This window comes from Notamacropus eugenii, chromosome 5, assembly GCF_028372415.1.
Source record: "Notamacropus eugenii isolate mMacEug1 chromosome 5, mMacEug1.pri_v2, whole genome shotgun sequence".
Classification (NCBI taxonomy): domain Eukaryota; kingdom Metazoa; phylum Chordata; class Mammalia; order Diprotodontia; family Macropodidae; genus Notamacropus; species Notamacropus eugenii.
Window position 1 is genome coordinate 5,451,221 of NC_092876.1, and position 15,538 is coordinate 5,466,758.

Sequence of the window (15,538 nt, forward strand, 5' to 3'; positions counted from 1 at the left end):
TATTTTTTTTAACCAGAGACACTTTCCGAACCATTAATTCTAGAATCTAAACACCATAATTTTAATTGTGGCAAATAGAACTAAGCAGAGTAGTGAGGAGGGATAGGGTAAATAAGGATGAGTATAAAAAGGAATACTAGGAATAAGGAAAGAACACAAGTAGTTGTAGCTTAGAATATCAATGGAATGAATTTACTCAAGAAATGGAAATCGAGAGAATATTAAAAATTTTAACTGAACAGCATGTCACTTCCAAGAAACCTTATTAAAATGAAAGAAACACACTAAAACAAAGAGCAAGAGTAGAATTTAGTATGTAAAAAAAAAGCAGGGATAATAACGATGATCTCAGACAAAGTTAAAGTTAAAATGGATTTAACGAAAAGTGAAAAATAGAGAACCTGCACTATGTTTCAGCAATGTTATTCAATATTGTCTCCCATTGCATGCTGGGCCATCTCCAGTCATCCTGATGGCTCCAGAGGAGAATCGAGGCTGGCGACCTTGTACAGCACTCCCAGACTCAAAACAAAGTCAACTGCAAGTCATGTCATCATTTCTCTGGTGGTATGGTCTTCTTCAGCAACAAAAGAGAAACACAACAGGCCATTTACAGTACCTAGACAGTACAAAATACTTGAGCTTATACCTGCCAGAGCAGACACATATGAACATAAACATAAAAATACTTTTTATAAAAATGAACTCCTGTCTAAATAGCTGAAGTAAAATTTGTTGTTCATGTGTAGGTAAGGCCAAGGTAATTTGTAAATGACAATTTTACCTAACTCATCATTTATTCAATGTCATCCCAATTAAATTACTAAAAAAATTATTTTACTGAGTTAGAAGAAATAACAACAAAGTAAATTTGGAAGAACAAAAAGTCAAGACTTTTAAAAAAATCAGGAGGAAAAGATGTATAGGAAGTAGATTCAGCAGTATCAGACCTTAAACTATCTTCCAAGGTGGGAGCATTCTTGAAATGTAAAATGGGTAAGTTTGATTATCTTAAATTAAAATTTTCCTATATCCATAAAATCTATGCAGCCAAAAACAGAAGGAATGCAGAAAATTTGGGGGAAACCTTTCACTGACAATCTTTCAGATAGGATATGATTGGGTTGGAACATTGCTGTGGTATAGGAAATGATGAGATGGTTGACTCAAAAGAACATAGGAGGATTTGGACTTATGAAAGAAGACACTATCTAGAGAAACAGATGATAGGAAAGCAGCATAGTATCTTACATGCATGACTATATGTTTGTTTATAGATACATTTGTGTGTGTGTGTGTATCTCCATACTTAATTGCAACCTTTTTTAGTGAGGGGGAAGGGAAGAAAACAATAAAGTAAAAAGCACACAGCCGAGAAAAAAGGAAAACCACTAAGAAAGCAAAGAAAAGCTGAATAACTTTGAAAACAACATGTCGTATTTGTTACATAGGTTTTCTTTCAATGGAAATCTGTTGTTTTATATTGAATCCTCAATTATGGCCTGCTGTGTATATGGAAATGTTTTCCTTTTATTATTTTCTATTTTAGTTCAAAAGTTAAAAAAAATTGCCGAAAAAGTGAATCTCTATGCTTTGTCATTTGGCACATGCATGTCCTCTTCTGTCATTAATTCATTTAATACGGTACCTTTTAACAAAATAGACTTTGACTTATTACCTCTTTTTGTTGTTGTTGTTCAGTTGGTTCAGTGATGTCTCACTCTTCCTGACCTTATTTGGGGCTTTCTTGGCAAAGATCCTGGAGTGGTCTCCAATTCCTTCTCCAGTTCATTTCACAGATGAGGAATTGAAGCAAACAGGGTTAAGTGACTTGACCAGGGCACATAACTAGTAGTGTCTGAGGATAGATTTGAACTCAGGACGAGGAGTCTTTCTGACTTCAGGTCCAGGACTCTATCCATTGTGCCCCCAATCTGGCTCCTTTAGTTTGGGGTATTTTCCTTTGTCTTTGTCTGAGATCAAGATTGCTACCCATGCACTTTTTCCTTTAGGTAAAGCATTATAAATTCTGCTCAAGCTTCCTATTTGAAGTCTGCATGTCTTTCTGTTTGATGTACCTCTCTTAGAAACAACATATTTTTGGATTCTAGTTTGTAATCTATCCTGCTATCCCTTTCTATTTTCTCACTGATTTCATCACTATCACCATTACAATTCCTAACGGTGTAGTTCCCTCCATCTTATCCTCTTCTATTTATCCTTCACTTTTATACCCTATTCCCTATTCAAAAGTCTGCTTTGCTTCTGCTCATTAACCTTAACCTCTCTGAATATACTCTTTCCCTTACCCCCACCCTTTCTCTTAATTCTTCCCCCTCCTACTTACCTGTGTGTATGTATACTTATATATTGATACACATTTCCCATCTTGAACTAGTTCAGTTTTCCTTCCATCATAAACTCTTTCTTGAACATTTTTTTTACATGTTTAAGTTTCCCAATTATTCCTCTCCTTTCCCTCTTGGTCACTCTTCCATTCTTTTAAGATCAGCCCAACACAACAGACTCATAACCATGCTCTCTGTCTGAGTAATCTCCTTCTAAACGTCCTAGTGATCATAAGGTTCTTAGATTTCCCCATACAGGAATGTAAACAGTTGAACCTTTTCCAGTCTCACTCATGTTCATCTTTTTTTGATTCTCTAGAATTTTGTGTTTGAATGTCAAATTTTCTACTCAGCTAGAAACTCTTTAGCACTGTTTAACAATCCTCTGTTTCATTAAATACACATTGTTCACCTATAGAATTGATTATTCTTACTTAAATTATTATTTCCTTTACCTTCTGGAATATCATATTCCAAATTCTCCAGTCCTAATAAATAATGTCTACAAAATTTTGTTGATCTTGATTTTAGCTCCATGTATAGGAATTTTTTTTGTGGCTAATTACAATAGTTTCTTCTTGACCTACAAGTTCTGGATTTTGTTTAAAATATTCTTGGAATTTCTCATTTTGAGATTCCTTTCAGGAGGTTACCAGTAGGTTCTTTCAATTTCTGGTTGGCCCCCTACTTACGATACAGCAGATTTCCTTTGTACTTTGTTGATATCTGACATATAGGCTCTTTTCCTTTTTATCATGTCTTTTAGGGAGTCTAATAATTCTTGAATTCTCCTTGATTTCTTCTCAAGGCCACTTATTTTGCCTCTAACATATTTCATGTATTCTTCCCTTTTTAATTTTTCTTTTGTGTTATTTTATCGAGATTGCTTGTGGTGTTATTACCTTCCACTTAACCTCTTCTAATTTTGCAGGGGTTGTCTTCTTCAGTGATTAAGATACCAACACCAGCTGATCAATTCTGAATTTTCATGGCATTTTTTTCAGTCTTTTTTATGCATCTTTTACTAAGATGTTTTTGATTCTGTCATAATTTTTTCAATTGTTTTTATTTATTTTCCCAGTTTTCTTCAAACATTCATGTTTGAGTTTTAAAACCTCCTTTTGATTTTTATTATTTCTTTGTTGAGCTCTCCAGGAATTCTTATTGGGCTTGTGTCTAATTTGGCTTTCTCTTGGAGGCTTTGCTTATAGTCACTGGGACCCATCTCCTTATTTTATTTTTTATTTATTTATTTTCAGCGTTCCACCATCACTACCATACACCCTAGATTTTTTCTTTCCCTCCCTCCACCTCCCTCCCCCAGATGGCATACAATTTTATGTAAGTTCTACACGTACAATCCTATTAAATACATTTTCACCCTCGTCACGTTGTATAGAAGAATTAAAATGAATGGGAGAAATCATATAACAAACCAAAATGTAATACAAAAGGGAATTGTCTGCTGCAATCTGCAATGGAATTCCATAGTTCTTTCTCTGGATGTGGAAGGCATTTTACCTTAAAAGACCATTGGGAATTTCTTAAGTCCTTGCATTGCAATGGATTTCTAAGTCTACCAGAAAAAGTCGTTGCACACTGTGGTTGTTGTTGTGTACAAAGTTCTGAGTTCTGCACCTTTTGCTCAGCATCAGATCATATAATTCTTTCCAGGCGTCTCTGAAGTCTTCCTGTTCATCATTTCTTATAACACAGTAGTACTCCATTACATTCATACACCATAATTTATTTAGCCATTCCCCAATTGATGGGCATCCCTTTGATTTACAGTTTTTGACCCCCACAAAGAGAGCTGCTATATTTTTGTACACGTGGGAGCTTTTTCCATTTTTATGATCTCTTTGGGATACAGTCCCAGAAACAATATTGCTTGGTCAAAGAGTAAGCATATTTTTGTAGCCCTTTGGGTATAGTTCCAAATTGCTCTTCAGAATGGTTGGATCAGCTCACAGCTTCATCAGCAATGAATTAGAGTTCCAACTCTCCCACATCTTCTCTAACATTTATCATCTTCCTGTTGTGTCACGTTAGCCAATCTGATAGGTGTGATGTGATACCTCAGAGTTGTTTTTATTTGCATCTCTCTAATCAGTAATGATTTAGAGCATTTTTTCATGTGACTGTAGATAGCTTTAATTTCTTCCTCTAATACTACCTGTTCATATCTTTGACCAACTATCAATTGGGGAGTGACTTGATTTCTTGTAAATTTGACTCAGTTCTCTATATATTTTAGAAATGAGACCTTTATCTCAGACACTAGTTGCAAAAATTCTTTCCCAGTTTTCTACTTTCCTCCTAATCTTGGCTGTATTGGGTTTGTTTGTGCAAAACCTTTTCAATTTAATGTAATCAAAACTATCCATTTTGCATTTCCTAATATTTTCTATCCTCTCTTTGGTCACCAATTCCTCCATTCTCCATAAATCTGAAGATAATCTATTCCTTGCTCCCCTAATTTGTTCATGGTATCACCTATGCGTTCATGTACCCTAAATCATGTACCAATTTGGACTTTATTTGGCTATACAGTGTCAGACATTGGTCTATGCCCAGTTTCCTCCACACTATTTTACAGTTTTCCCAGCACTTTTTGTCAAACAATGAGTTGTTATTCCAGAAGCTGGGGACTTTGGGTTTATCAAACAGTAGATTGCTGTAATCATTGATTACTGCGTCTGTTGTACTTAACCTCCTCTACCGATCTACTGCTCTGTTTCTTAGCTAGTGTCAAGTAGTTTTGATGATTGCTACTTTATAATACAATTTAAAATCTGATATGACTAGGCCAATTTCCTCAGCATTTCTTTTCATTAATTCCCTTTTCTGGACATTCCAGTACTGTTGTTCTTCCAAATCAATTTTGATATGATTTTTTTCTAGCTCTATAAATAAATTTTGGTAGTTTAATTGGTACAGCACTGAGTAAGTAAATTAATTTAAGTAGAATTTTCATTTTTCTTTATATTAACTCAGCCTACTCATGAGCAAATGATGTTTTTCCAGTTATTTAGATCTGATTTTATTTGTGGGAGAAGTGTTTTGTAATTATGTATCTGGGTTTGTTTTGGTAGGTAGACTCCCAAATATTTATCATGTCTATGGTAATCTTCAATGGAATTTCTCTTTCTGTCTCATGCTGTGGGGCTTTATGAGTAATATCTAGAAATGCCAATGATTTCTGTGGCTTTATTTTGTATCCTACAACTTTGCTAAAGTTCTTTATTATTTCAAGGAATTTTTTACTTGATTCCCTAAGTATATCACCATATCATCTGCAAAGAATGAAAGCTTCATATTTTCTTTGCCTATTCTAATTGCTTCAATTTCCTTTTCTCCTCTTATTGCTAACGTTGACATTTCTAGTACCACTTAAATAACAGTGGTGATAATGGATATCCTTGTTATTGAAAATACATCTAGCTTATCCTCTTTACAGATAATGCTCGCTGATGGTTTGAAGTAGATACTCCTTATCTTTTTAAGCAAGGCTCCATTTATTTGCTTGCTCTCTAGGATTTTTAATCAGAATACATGTTGTATTTTGTCCAAAGCTTCTTCTGCATCCATTGAAATAACCATGTGGTTTCTGTTAGTTATGTTGTTGATATGATCAATTATGCTAATAATTTTCCTAATATTGAACCGGTCCTGTATTCCTGGTATAATCTTAAATGATCACAATGTATGATGCTCATGATGAAGGACTGTACTCTTTTTGTTAATATTTTCTTTTTCTAACATGGAGTTATTTAAGTATTTTACTTCCTCTTCTCTTACTCTGAGGACTATATATTTTTGTGAATATTCATCCATTTCATTTAGATTGTCAGAGATATGGGCATAAAATTCGGCAAAATAATTCTTAATTATTATTTTAATGGCTTCTTCATTGGTGGGGAATTCAGTCTTCATTGTTGATGCTGGCTGTTTGCATTTTTTCTTTCTTTTTTAAATCAAATTAACCAAAGTTTATTAATTTTATTGGTTTTTGCATAAAGTCAGCTCTTAGTTTTATTTAATTCAATAATTTTCTTTATTTCAATTTTATTAATCTCTCCTTTGGTTCTTAGAATTTCTAACTTGGTATTTAATTGAGGGTTTTTAACTAGTTCTTTCTGTAGTTTTTCAGTTGTATGCCCAATTCCATCATCTTCTCTTTCTCTATTTTATTCGTGTAAGCAATCAAAGATATTAAACCTTCCCTCAGAAGCACTTCTGCTGCATCCCATAAATTTTGGCATGTTGTCTCATTACTGACATTCTCTCAAACAAAGTTATTGATTGTTTCTATGATTTGCTTTTTGATCCACTCATTCTTAGTCTCCAATTCATTTTTGATCTATCTTTCCATGGCTCATTATTGCATGTATTTTTATTGCATCATGATCTGTAAAGGATACATTTGATATTTCTGCCTTTCTGCATTGGACTGGAGGTTTTTATACCCTAGAATGTGACCAGTTTTTGAGTATGTGTCATGTACCAAGAAAAAGGTATATTCCTTTCTGGCCCCATTCAGTGTTCTCCAGAGTTATACCATATCTACCTTTTCTAAAATTCTATTAACTTCCTTAACTTCTTTCTTATTTATTTTGAGGTTAACTATATCAAGCTCAGACAGGGGTAGGCTGAAGTCCCCAACTATTATAGTTTTGCTGTGTATTTCTTTCTGTGACTCCCTTAACCTCTCCTCTAGGAATTTGGATGCTATATCACTCTATAAATATGTGTTTAGCAATGAGATTACTTCATTGTCTATGGTGCCTTTTAGCAGGATATAGTTTCCTTCCTGGTATCTTTTCATTAGATCCATTTATTGCTTTTGCTTTGTCTGAGATTAGGCATGCTACCCCTACATTTGTTTTACATCAGGTGAACCATAATATTTACTGCTCCACCCTTTCATTTTTACCCTGTATGTATCCCCATGTTTCAAATGTGTTTCTTGAAAACAACATATCATAGGATTTTGGTTTTGAATCCATTCGACTATTCACTTCTGTTTTATGGGAGAATTCATCCCATTCTCATTCACAGTTATGGTTACTATCTGTGTCTTTCTCTCCATCTCATTCCGCCCCCCGCCCCATTTATATTTTTATTTCTCCTTTTCCCTCCTCAAAAGAATTTTACTTTTGCCCACTGTCTCCCTCAATCTTCCTTCCCTTCTATCAGCTCCCTTCCCTTTTCTTTTGCTTTTCCCTTACTATTTCTTCCCTCCCTTCTAGCCACCACCACCCTTTCCTTTCCCCTTTCCCCTCCTACTGCCTGTAAGGCAAGTTCGATTTCTGTACTTAACTCTTATGTTATTCCCTCCTGGAATCAAAACTGATGGGAGTGAAGTTCAAACTAGGCTCATCTCCCACTTCTTTCCCTCAACTGTATTGTTGTGCTTGTTCATGTGATGTAATTTACCCTTTTCTGACTCTTCCTTTCTCCTCCCATTACAATCCTTTTGCAGCCCTTAATTAGCTTTTTTATCATCACATCATTTAATTTATTCCCACAATCACTGTCTATGTATATCCCTTTTACATATCATAATAAAGATACTGTTCTCAAGATTTACAAGTGTCATCCTCCCATGCAGGGATGTAAAAAGTTTACCCTTGTTGAATAACATGTTTTCCCCCCTTTTACCTTTTTATGCCTCTCTTGAGTCTTAAATATGAAGATCAAATTTTCCACTGGGTTCTGGTCTTTTTGGCAGGAACCCATGGAAGTCCCTTATTTCCTTGACTGTCAATCTCCTTCCCTGAAAAATAAAAAAAAAAGAAAAAAAAGAAAAATAATGCTCAGTTTTGCTGTATTGTTGATCCTTGGTTTTATTCCAAGCTCCTTTGCCTTATGGAATATCATATTCTAAGCCCTCTGAGTTTTTAATGTAGAAGCTGCAAGTTTCTGTGCGATCCAGACTGTAGTTGAATTGTTTCATGCTGGATGCTTGCAGTATTTTCTCCCTGACCTGATAGTTCTGGAATTTGGCTACAATATTTCTTGTCATTTTCCATTTGGGATCTCTTTCAGAAGGTGATCAGTGGATTCTTTTGATGACTATTTTACCCTCTGAATCTACAAATTCAGTGCAGTTTTCTTTGATGATTTCTTAGAAGATGCTATCCACACTCTTTTGCTCATCATGGCTCTCTGGTAGACCAATAATCCTTAAAGTGTGGCTCCTGGATATATGTTTCCAGGTCACTAGTTTTTCCAATGAGATGTTTTGGATTTTCTTCTCTTTTTTCATTCTTTGATTTTGTTTGACTGATTCTTGATGCCTCATAGAGTCATTATGTTCTGCCTGCTGAATTCTAATTTTTAATGAATTGTTCTCTTCAAGTAGCTTTGGTACCTCCTTCTGGACAATTTTGCTTTTTCAGCAGTTATTTTCTTCAGTGATTCTTTTTTCCATTTTGTCTACTGTATTTTTAAAATAATTCATTATTTTTTTCTACCTGTCTGATTTGACTTTTTAAATCCTTCTTGAGCTGCTTCAAGAATGCTTATTGGGCCTGAGTCTAATTCACATTCCCTTTTGAAGTTTCAGATGTGGGCATAGTGTCAATGCTGTCCTCTTCTGAATTTATATTTTCATCACCTCTGCCCCATAGTAAGAATCTATGGTCTTTACTTTTCTAATTTACTTTTTCCTCATTGCGATTGCCTTTCTCCTGGCTTTTCAAGTGGATCTCTGCTTCTGGGGCACAGAGTGCTCTGTACCATGCTTCTTTTGCTGGGGATTAGGGGCTTGGTTACTGGCTTTGTGTGCTGAGACCTCTGGTTCTGGCAGCTGAAAGCTATATAATGTCATTTACCTGTTGCTGAGCTGGAGCTGCCTGCTGTGTGCTGAGGTCAGGTGAGGTCCTTCTGCGTTTCACCAGGATTACTCTCAAGCTCATGGTGTGAGGTGCGAGAGGGGTAGTCAGGCTGCTGGAGGTCTACCCCTCTCCTTGGGCTATGCTAAAACACTGTTAGATTCAGATGCTGATGTGTGCAGATTGCTCTGGCTCTGTGAAGGCGTGCCTAGGGTTCTGATGTTGGCACTTGCCTTCCATTACCCTGGGACTCTGGATTTTCCACTGGTCTGCTATGGAGTGGGATGGTGCTGGCTTTGTGGCACACTTCCTGTCATATAGTGGTCCCCTTCAGCTACAGCAAGAGAGACCTTTCCCATTAATCACAGTAGACTCCTGAGTTAAAAGACTGCCATGCCCTATTTCTATTCTGCTCCCATTATTCCAGAATTTTTCCCAAAGATTTAATTCTAACAATTATAATTGATCAACTGAAGTTCCTTGAGACAGTTTCAGAAACACTTCCTATAAATTTTCATTCTAAATAATTAAGTTGAGTTCATAAACTGCACTCCATTGAAATAAAAAAAAAATCAGTTATCTGTCATTAAAAACTTCACGAAGAATTTGGAGAGTTATCAAGTGACACTGGTTTAAAACTTGAGTTTCCTAAAAAATCATGAAAGGAAACATGACTTGGGATTAGGACAGAATTTCCAACTATTTCTGAAATGGCCCTAAACAAACTTTTGCAGTTTGGTACAATGGATTTATGCAAAGTGCCATTCTCAGAGCTGAAGATAATGAAGTCAAAATATCAATCAACTGTAAAAAAATGAAGAGCTCTACATCTTGCAGTATCAAATATTTCACCAAGACTTAATTCTTTGTGTAAATAAAAAAGCACACCCATCTCATTATTATACAAATTTGCTTTGATTTTTAATAAATGGTAAAATTATATGGATACCAAAGGAGTGCTTTGAAATAAATTTCTTTATGACTTATTATCAGGAATATTTTGCATACCTAATGATGTCTACCTATACATCTGAAATCATATAAAAATATCAACAGCAAAAACAGGTCATTGGTGGAAAAAGTTTAATAAAACCTGCCTGTCAGCAAAATGTGCTTTTATTCATTTTCTTCATTTTGTTGCCAGTCATTTCAGTCATGTCTCTTTGTGACCCCACCTAGGGTTTTCTGGGCAAAGATGCGTGTCTTTCCAACTCATTTTACGGATGAAGAAATGAGGCAAAGAGGGTTACAGGACTTGATTAGTGTCACATCGTATCTGAGACTAGATCTATACTCAGGAAGATAAGTCTTTCTGACTTCAAGCCCAGCACTCTATCTATTGTGCCACACAATAGAGCTTTCAATTATGGGTATTTTTTGCTTTTTCTTTATTTGAGACCAGGTTGGCTACCCATACTCTTTTTCACTTTAGCTGAAGCATAATAAATTCTGCTCTAACTTAGTATTTGAAGTCTGTATGTCATTCTGTTTGAAGTGTTTCTTTTATAAACAACATAAGCACATATTGTGGGACTCTGGTTTCTAATGAATTCTTGGTATCCTATTTTCTGGGTGAGTTCCTCACCTTCACAATGATAATTGCTAATTGTGCATTTCCCTCCATTTTATTCTTGTCCACTTATCCCTCTCTCTCTTTTTTTTTTTTACCTCATTCCTTCTTCAAAAGTCAGCTTTACTTCTGATCATTAACCCTAAATTCCATGAATATACACTCCTGCTTAATCTGATTTCTCTTACCTTTTCCCCTCCTACTTGCCTGAGTACAGATATTTACAGGAATATAGAGATACAGTTTTAGGTATACACTTTCTACCCTGAACCACCAGTTTTCCTTCCATTGTGCAGTCTTCCTTGAACATTTCTTTTACATGATTTAATTTGCCCAATTTTTCCTTTCTCTTCCCCGCTCTCAGTGCATCCTCTCTTCTCACTTTTCCCTTCCTTTTTTGAGATCATCCCAACACAATGGACACTAAGTAATCTCTTTTTAAATGCCCTAATGATCATAAAGTTCTTAGGTGTCCCCATAGAGTAATGTAAACACTTTCACCGTTGCAAGTGCCTTATGATGTCTTACTCATGATTATCTTTTCCTGCTTCTCTTGATTTTTATTTCAATGTCAAATTTCCTATTCAGTTCTAGACCCTTTAGGAGTGCTTCAAAGTCCTTGGTTTCATTAACTATCCATTCTCACCCACAGAACTGTCCTGAGTTTCACTAAATTGCCTATTCTTAATTTTAATCCTACTTCCTTTGCCTTCTGGAATATTACATTTCAAACTCTCCAAACCTTAAAATTAGTGTCTGCTAAATCTTAGCTATTCTGATTGTGTCTCCATGGTATTTTAAGGAGTTTTCTGGCTAGTTATAATGCTTTCTTCTTGACCTACAAGTGCTGGATTCTGTTTAAAATATATTTTTTTTAAAGCAAAAAAAAAAAAAAACAAAGTTTATTAAAGATTCTCCATACTGGATTGACTCTTTTATTTAAATTTTTGTTTTTCATTTTTAACACAGTTTATAACAGATAAAACAATTCTAACTTTTCATTAGGTGATACTTCTTTTTTAAAGCATTTAGAAAATGGACCACAAAAGAATTTTTTTTTAAGCATTAACCGAGACACAAATAATATTTATGTTGCCAACTTCTCAAGCTCTTGACCTGTCTCCACAGTATTACTAAGAATTAAAGGACCTTGACTTATTGTTGTTTAAGTCGCCTGCCTAACAGCTCAATTTTAGACTTAACCTCCGATGTTCCCCTACTCGTAATCTATAATTGAACAGATCTGGTATTAAGCTTGCAAACCTTTTGACTACAGGAAATTGCCACCAAGAGTAGGGACATTGCAGGGATACAATATCTCCCCAACTTCATGTCAATTCCAGACAGGATTAGATTGTCCACTTGCATTCAGTCGGGCTTCAAGTCTGCCACATGTCAGTGGGGAAATTGAATAAGGAGAATCCTACCTCAGTCCAGGCTGAACAGTTGCTCTCTCACCCTTCCCATGAGATCACCTTTTGCAGTTCATACCAGCATCTCACCAGCTTACTGGCATCATGGACTGGAGGCTCAGACCACCTTTCTTGCTATCCATACAGTCACTTAATAGCCACATAGCATCTAAAAATGGCAACTTCCAATTACCAGATGTATGCACAAATTCTCCATCTACCCAAATACTGAAAAAAGATTCAAGAGCTAACGATATTTCCTTTCCAGGTAGTAATGTAAATAGTTCAGCTTTAGAGAGTCTTTTATGGTTTTTCTTTCCTGTTTACCTTTTCATGCTTCCCTTGATTTCTGTCTTGGGAAATCAAATGTTTCTATACGGATCTGGCCTTTTCCTCAACATGAATGATTGAAAGTCATCTATATCACTGAATGAGCATTTATTCCCTTGAAGTATTATACTCAGATTTGCTGGGTAGGTGATTCTTGCTTTCAATCCCAGTTCCTTTGACCTCTGAAATATCCCATTGCAAGCCCTTCGATCCCTGAATGTTGAAGTTGCCAGATCCTGTGTTGTCCTGACTGTATTTCCACAGTTCTCAAATTGTTTCTTTCTAGCTGCTTGCAGTATTTTCTCCTCGATCTGAGAACTCTGAAATTTGGCCACCATATTCCTAAGGAGTTTCTCTGTTCGTGTCTCTTTCAGGAGGTGACTGGGAATTCTTTCAATATTTATTTGACCCTCTGATTCTACAACATCAGGGCAGTTTTCCTTGATAATTTCATGGAAGATAATATGACTATTTTTGACTTCAGGCACAGCACTCTATCCATTATGCCACCCAATCTACCTCTTTTAATTAGGGGTATTTGTCTTTCTCTTTGCCTGAGATCAGGATTGTTGTCCATTCCCTTTTTACTTTAGCGAAGCATTATAAAATCTGCTCTAACCCACTGTTGGAAACATGCATGTCTTTCAGTTGGAAGTGCCTCTCTTAGAAACAACATATTGTTGGATTCTGGTTTCTAATCTATCCTGCTATCCCATATTATTTTCTGGGTGAGTTCATCACTATCACAATTATAATTGCTAACTCTGTAGTTCCCTTCATCCTATTCTCTTCTATTTATCCTTCACTTTTTTACCCTGTTCCCTCTTCATTTCCCCTGCTTTGCTTCTGATCATTAACCCTAACTTCCCTGAATATACTCTCCCTCTTACCCCTAGCCATTCTCTTACTCTTTCTCCTCCTACTTGCCTATGTACATATATGCACACATAGATTTAGATATACACTTCCTACCTTGCAGTATTTGTTGACCTTCCATTGGAAAGTCTTCCTTGAAATTTTTTACGTTTAATTTCACCAATTTTTCCTCTTTCTTCCCTGTCTCTCAGTGTATCCCTTTTTCACTCCTCCACTCTTAAGACCATCCCATCACAATGAATGCATAACCATTTCTTCTGAGTAATCTTCTAAATAAGCCAATGATCATCAAGTTCTTAGTTTTTCCCCACATAGGAATGTTAACAGTTTAAACTTTGCGAGTCCATTATGATGTCTCACTCATATTCACCTTTTTTTTGCTTCTCTTGAATTTTGTTTGTGCTAAATATCCTACTCAGCTCTAGACTCTTTAAGAGTCCTTAAAAATTCAGTTTCATTAAATATCCATTTGTTACATGTAGAATTACACAAAGCTCTGCTGAATTATTTGTCATCTTAATCCTACCTCCTTTAACTTCTGGAATATCATATTCCAAATTCTCCAGTCCTTAAAAGTAGTGTCTAGTCAATTTTATTAATCCAGATTTTGGCTCCATGATATTTGAATGATTTTTTTTCTGGCACTACTTTCTTCTTGACCTACAAGTTCTAGATTTTTAAAAAAATATTCCTAGGACTTTTCATTTTTGGCTTCCTTCCAGGATATGAATAAAAGGTTCTTTGAATTTCTGCTTCACCTTCTAGTTATAATAGAACAGATATGCTTTCTATTTTCTTGATATGGGACATCTAAGCTCTTTTGGTTTTTTATGATTGTTTTTAGGGAATCTGATAATTCCTAATGTCTTCTTGATCTTTTTTTCTAGGCCACTAGTTTTCCTATGAGATATTTCACACTTTCTTCAAAGATTTTCATTTTGTGTTGTTTCTAGATCACTCATGGTGTGATTACATTGCACTTAACCAATTCCAATTTTGAAGGGATCATTTTCTTCAGGAAAATTTTGAACCTCTTTTGACCATTAGGACAATTCTGATTTTTAAGGAAGAGTTTTTCAGTATTTCTTGTGACTCTTTTACTAAGCTACTTTTCCTTCTGTCATAATTTTCTTCAATTACTTTTATTGATATTCCTAATTTTCCTCTAACATTCTGATTTGATTTTTAAAATCTTCTTTTGTTCTGTATTATTCTTTTTGCGTTCTTCTTGGAATTCTTGTTGGGCTTGTGTCCAATTTGCCTTTTTCTTCGTGGCTTTGCTTATACTCACTGGGATCAACCTCCTCATTTCAGAGATGACCAACCTGAGGAAAGAGAGGTTGTTCTTTGCCCAGAGTTACAAAGTCAGAGAGCATCTCAGACAGGATGTGAACTCAAGGCTTCCAGATAGCAAACTCAGTGCCCTATAACTATAACATACTGCCTTACTCTACACTATTTTGAATAGCAATCTCAATTATTCAAAAATGGCTTCATTGTCCAAACCTTTTCTAGTATGACGCTTGTGACCCAAGCAGTGATAAGAATAAAGACTCAAAGAGTGGTTTAAAGCTTTCAAAGCAATGGACAGATATTCTCAAATTTGATCCACACACCAACACAGAGATGTGTTACTAGCATGCACATCCTACAAGAGATGGGGAATGTTAAGGCACAAGCTCAGTTTTCACGAGAATGGTCTCCGGTCAGGTAAAGGTGAGGGCTTCTTGAAACCACCAAGCTCTCACGAGGACCCCCAGAGAACAGCTGAGAATTGAGGGAGTGAGACACGAGTTATCTTGTTTTTCACCTCTTCTCAGTGGAAACTTGCTGGGGAGAGCATTCCCCACTTGAGACTGGTCCATGGTCTGAGCACACCTTTCGTTAATTCACTAAGGGGATGAGAGCATGCACAGTCCACGAGTGAACTATGCAGCTGGGAGAGCTTAAATGGGGACAGGAAAGCCTGAGGGGGGTGTTATTTTTTTTCTTTCTCCTCAGGAAGGAGGATGCTCCCGCAGAGAGAACTCACCCTGCATGCTGACATGTAGCTTGTATCCGGAGTAAAGCCTACACCTCTGCTTCACTCTGGCAGTGTCTTCTCTTATGTTTATCTGGCTGATCCCCAAAGACCTGCGATAGGCAAGAGAACCCGGCAGCCCA

The 15,538-nt window shown here is 35.9% G+C and overlaps 1 long non-coding RNA gene across 5 annotated transcripts in view; it reads left to right on the forward strand.

The window, feature by feature from the left end:
• Positions 1-15,538, forward strand: part of LOC140508216 (uncharacterized) — a 43,978-nt gene that overhangs the window by 946 nt on the left and 27,494 nt on the right. Inside the window, exon 3 of one of the 5 annotated variants that reach the window (XR_011968340.1) lies at positions 15,377-15,477. The exons of the other annotated variants lie outside the window; for them this stretch is intronic. This is a non-coding gene — a long non-coding RNA (uncharacterized lncRNA). Of the gene's footprint in view, positions 1-15,376; positions 15,478-15,538 lie in introns of those variants that run through there. 5 annotated transcript variants of the gene reach the window in all.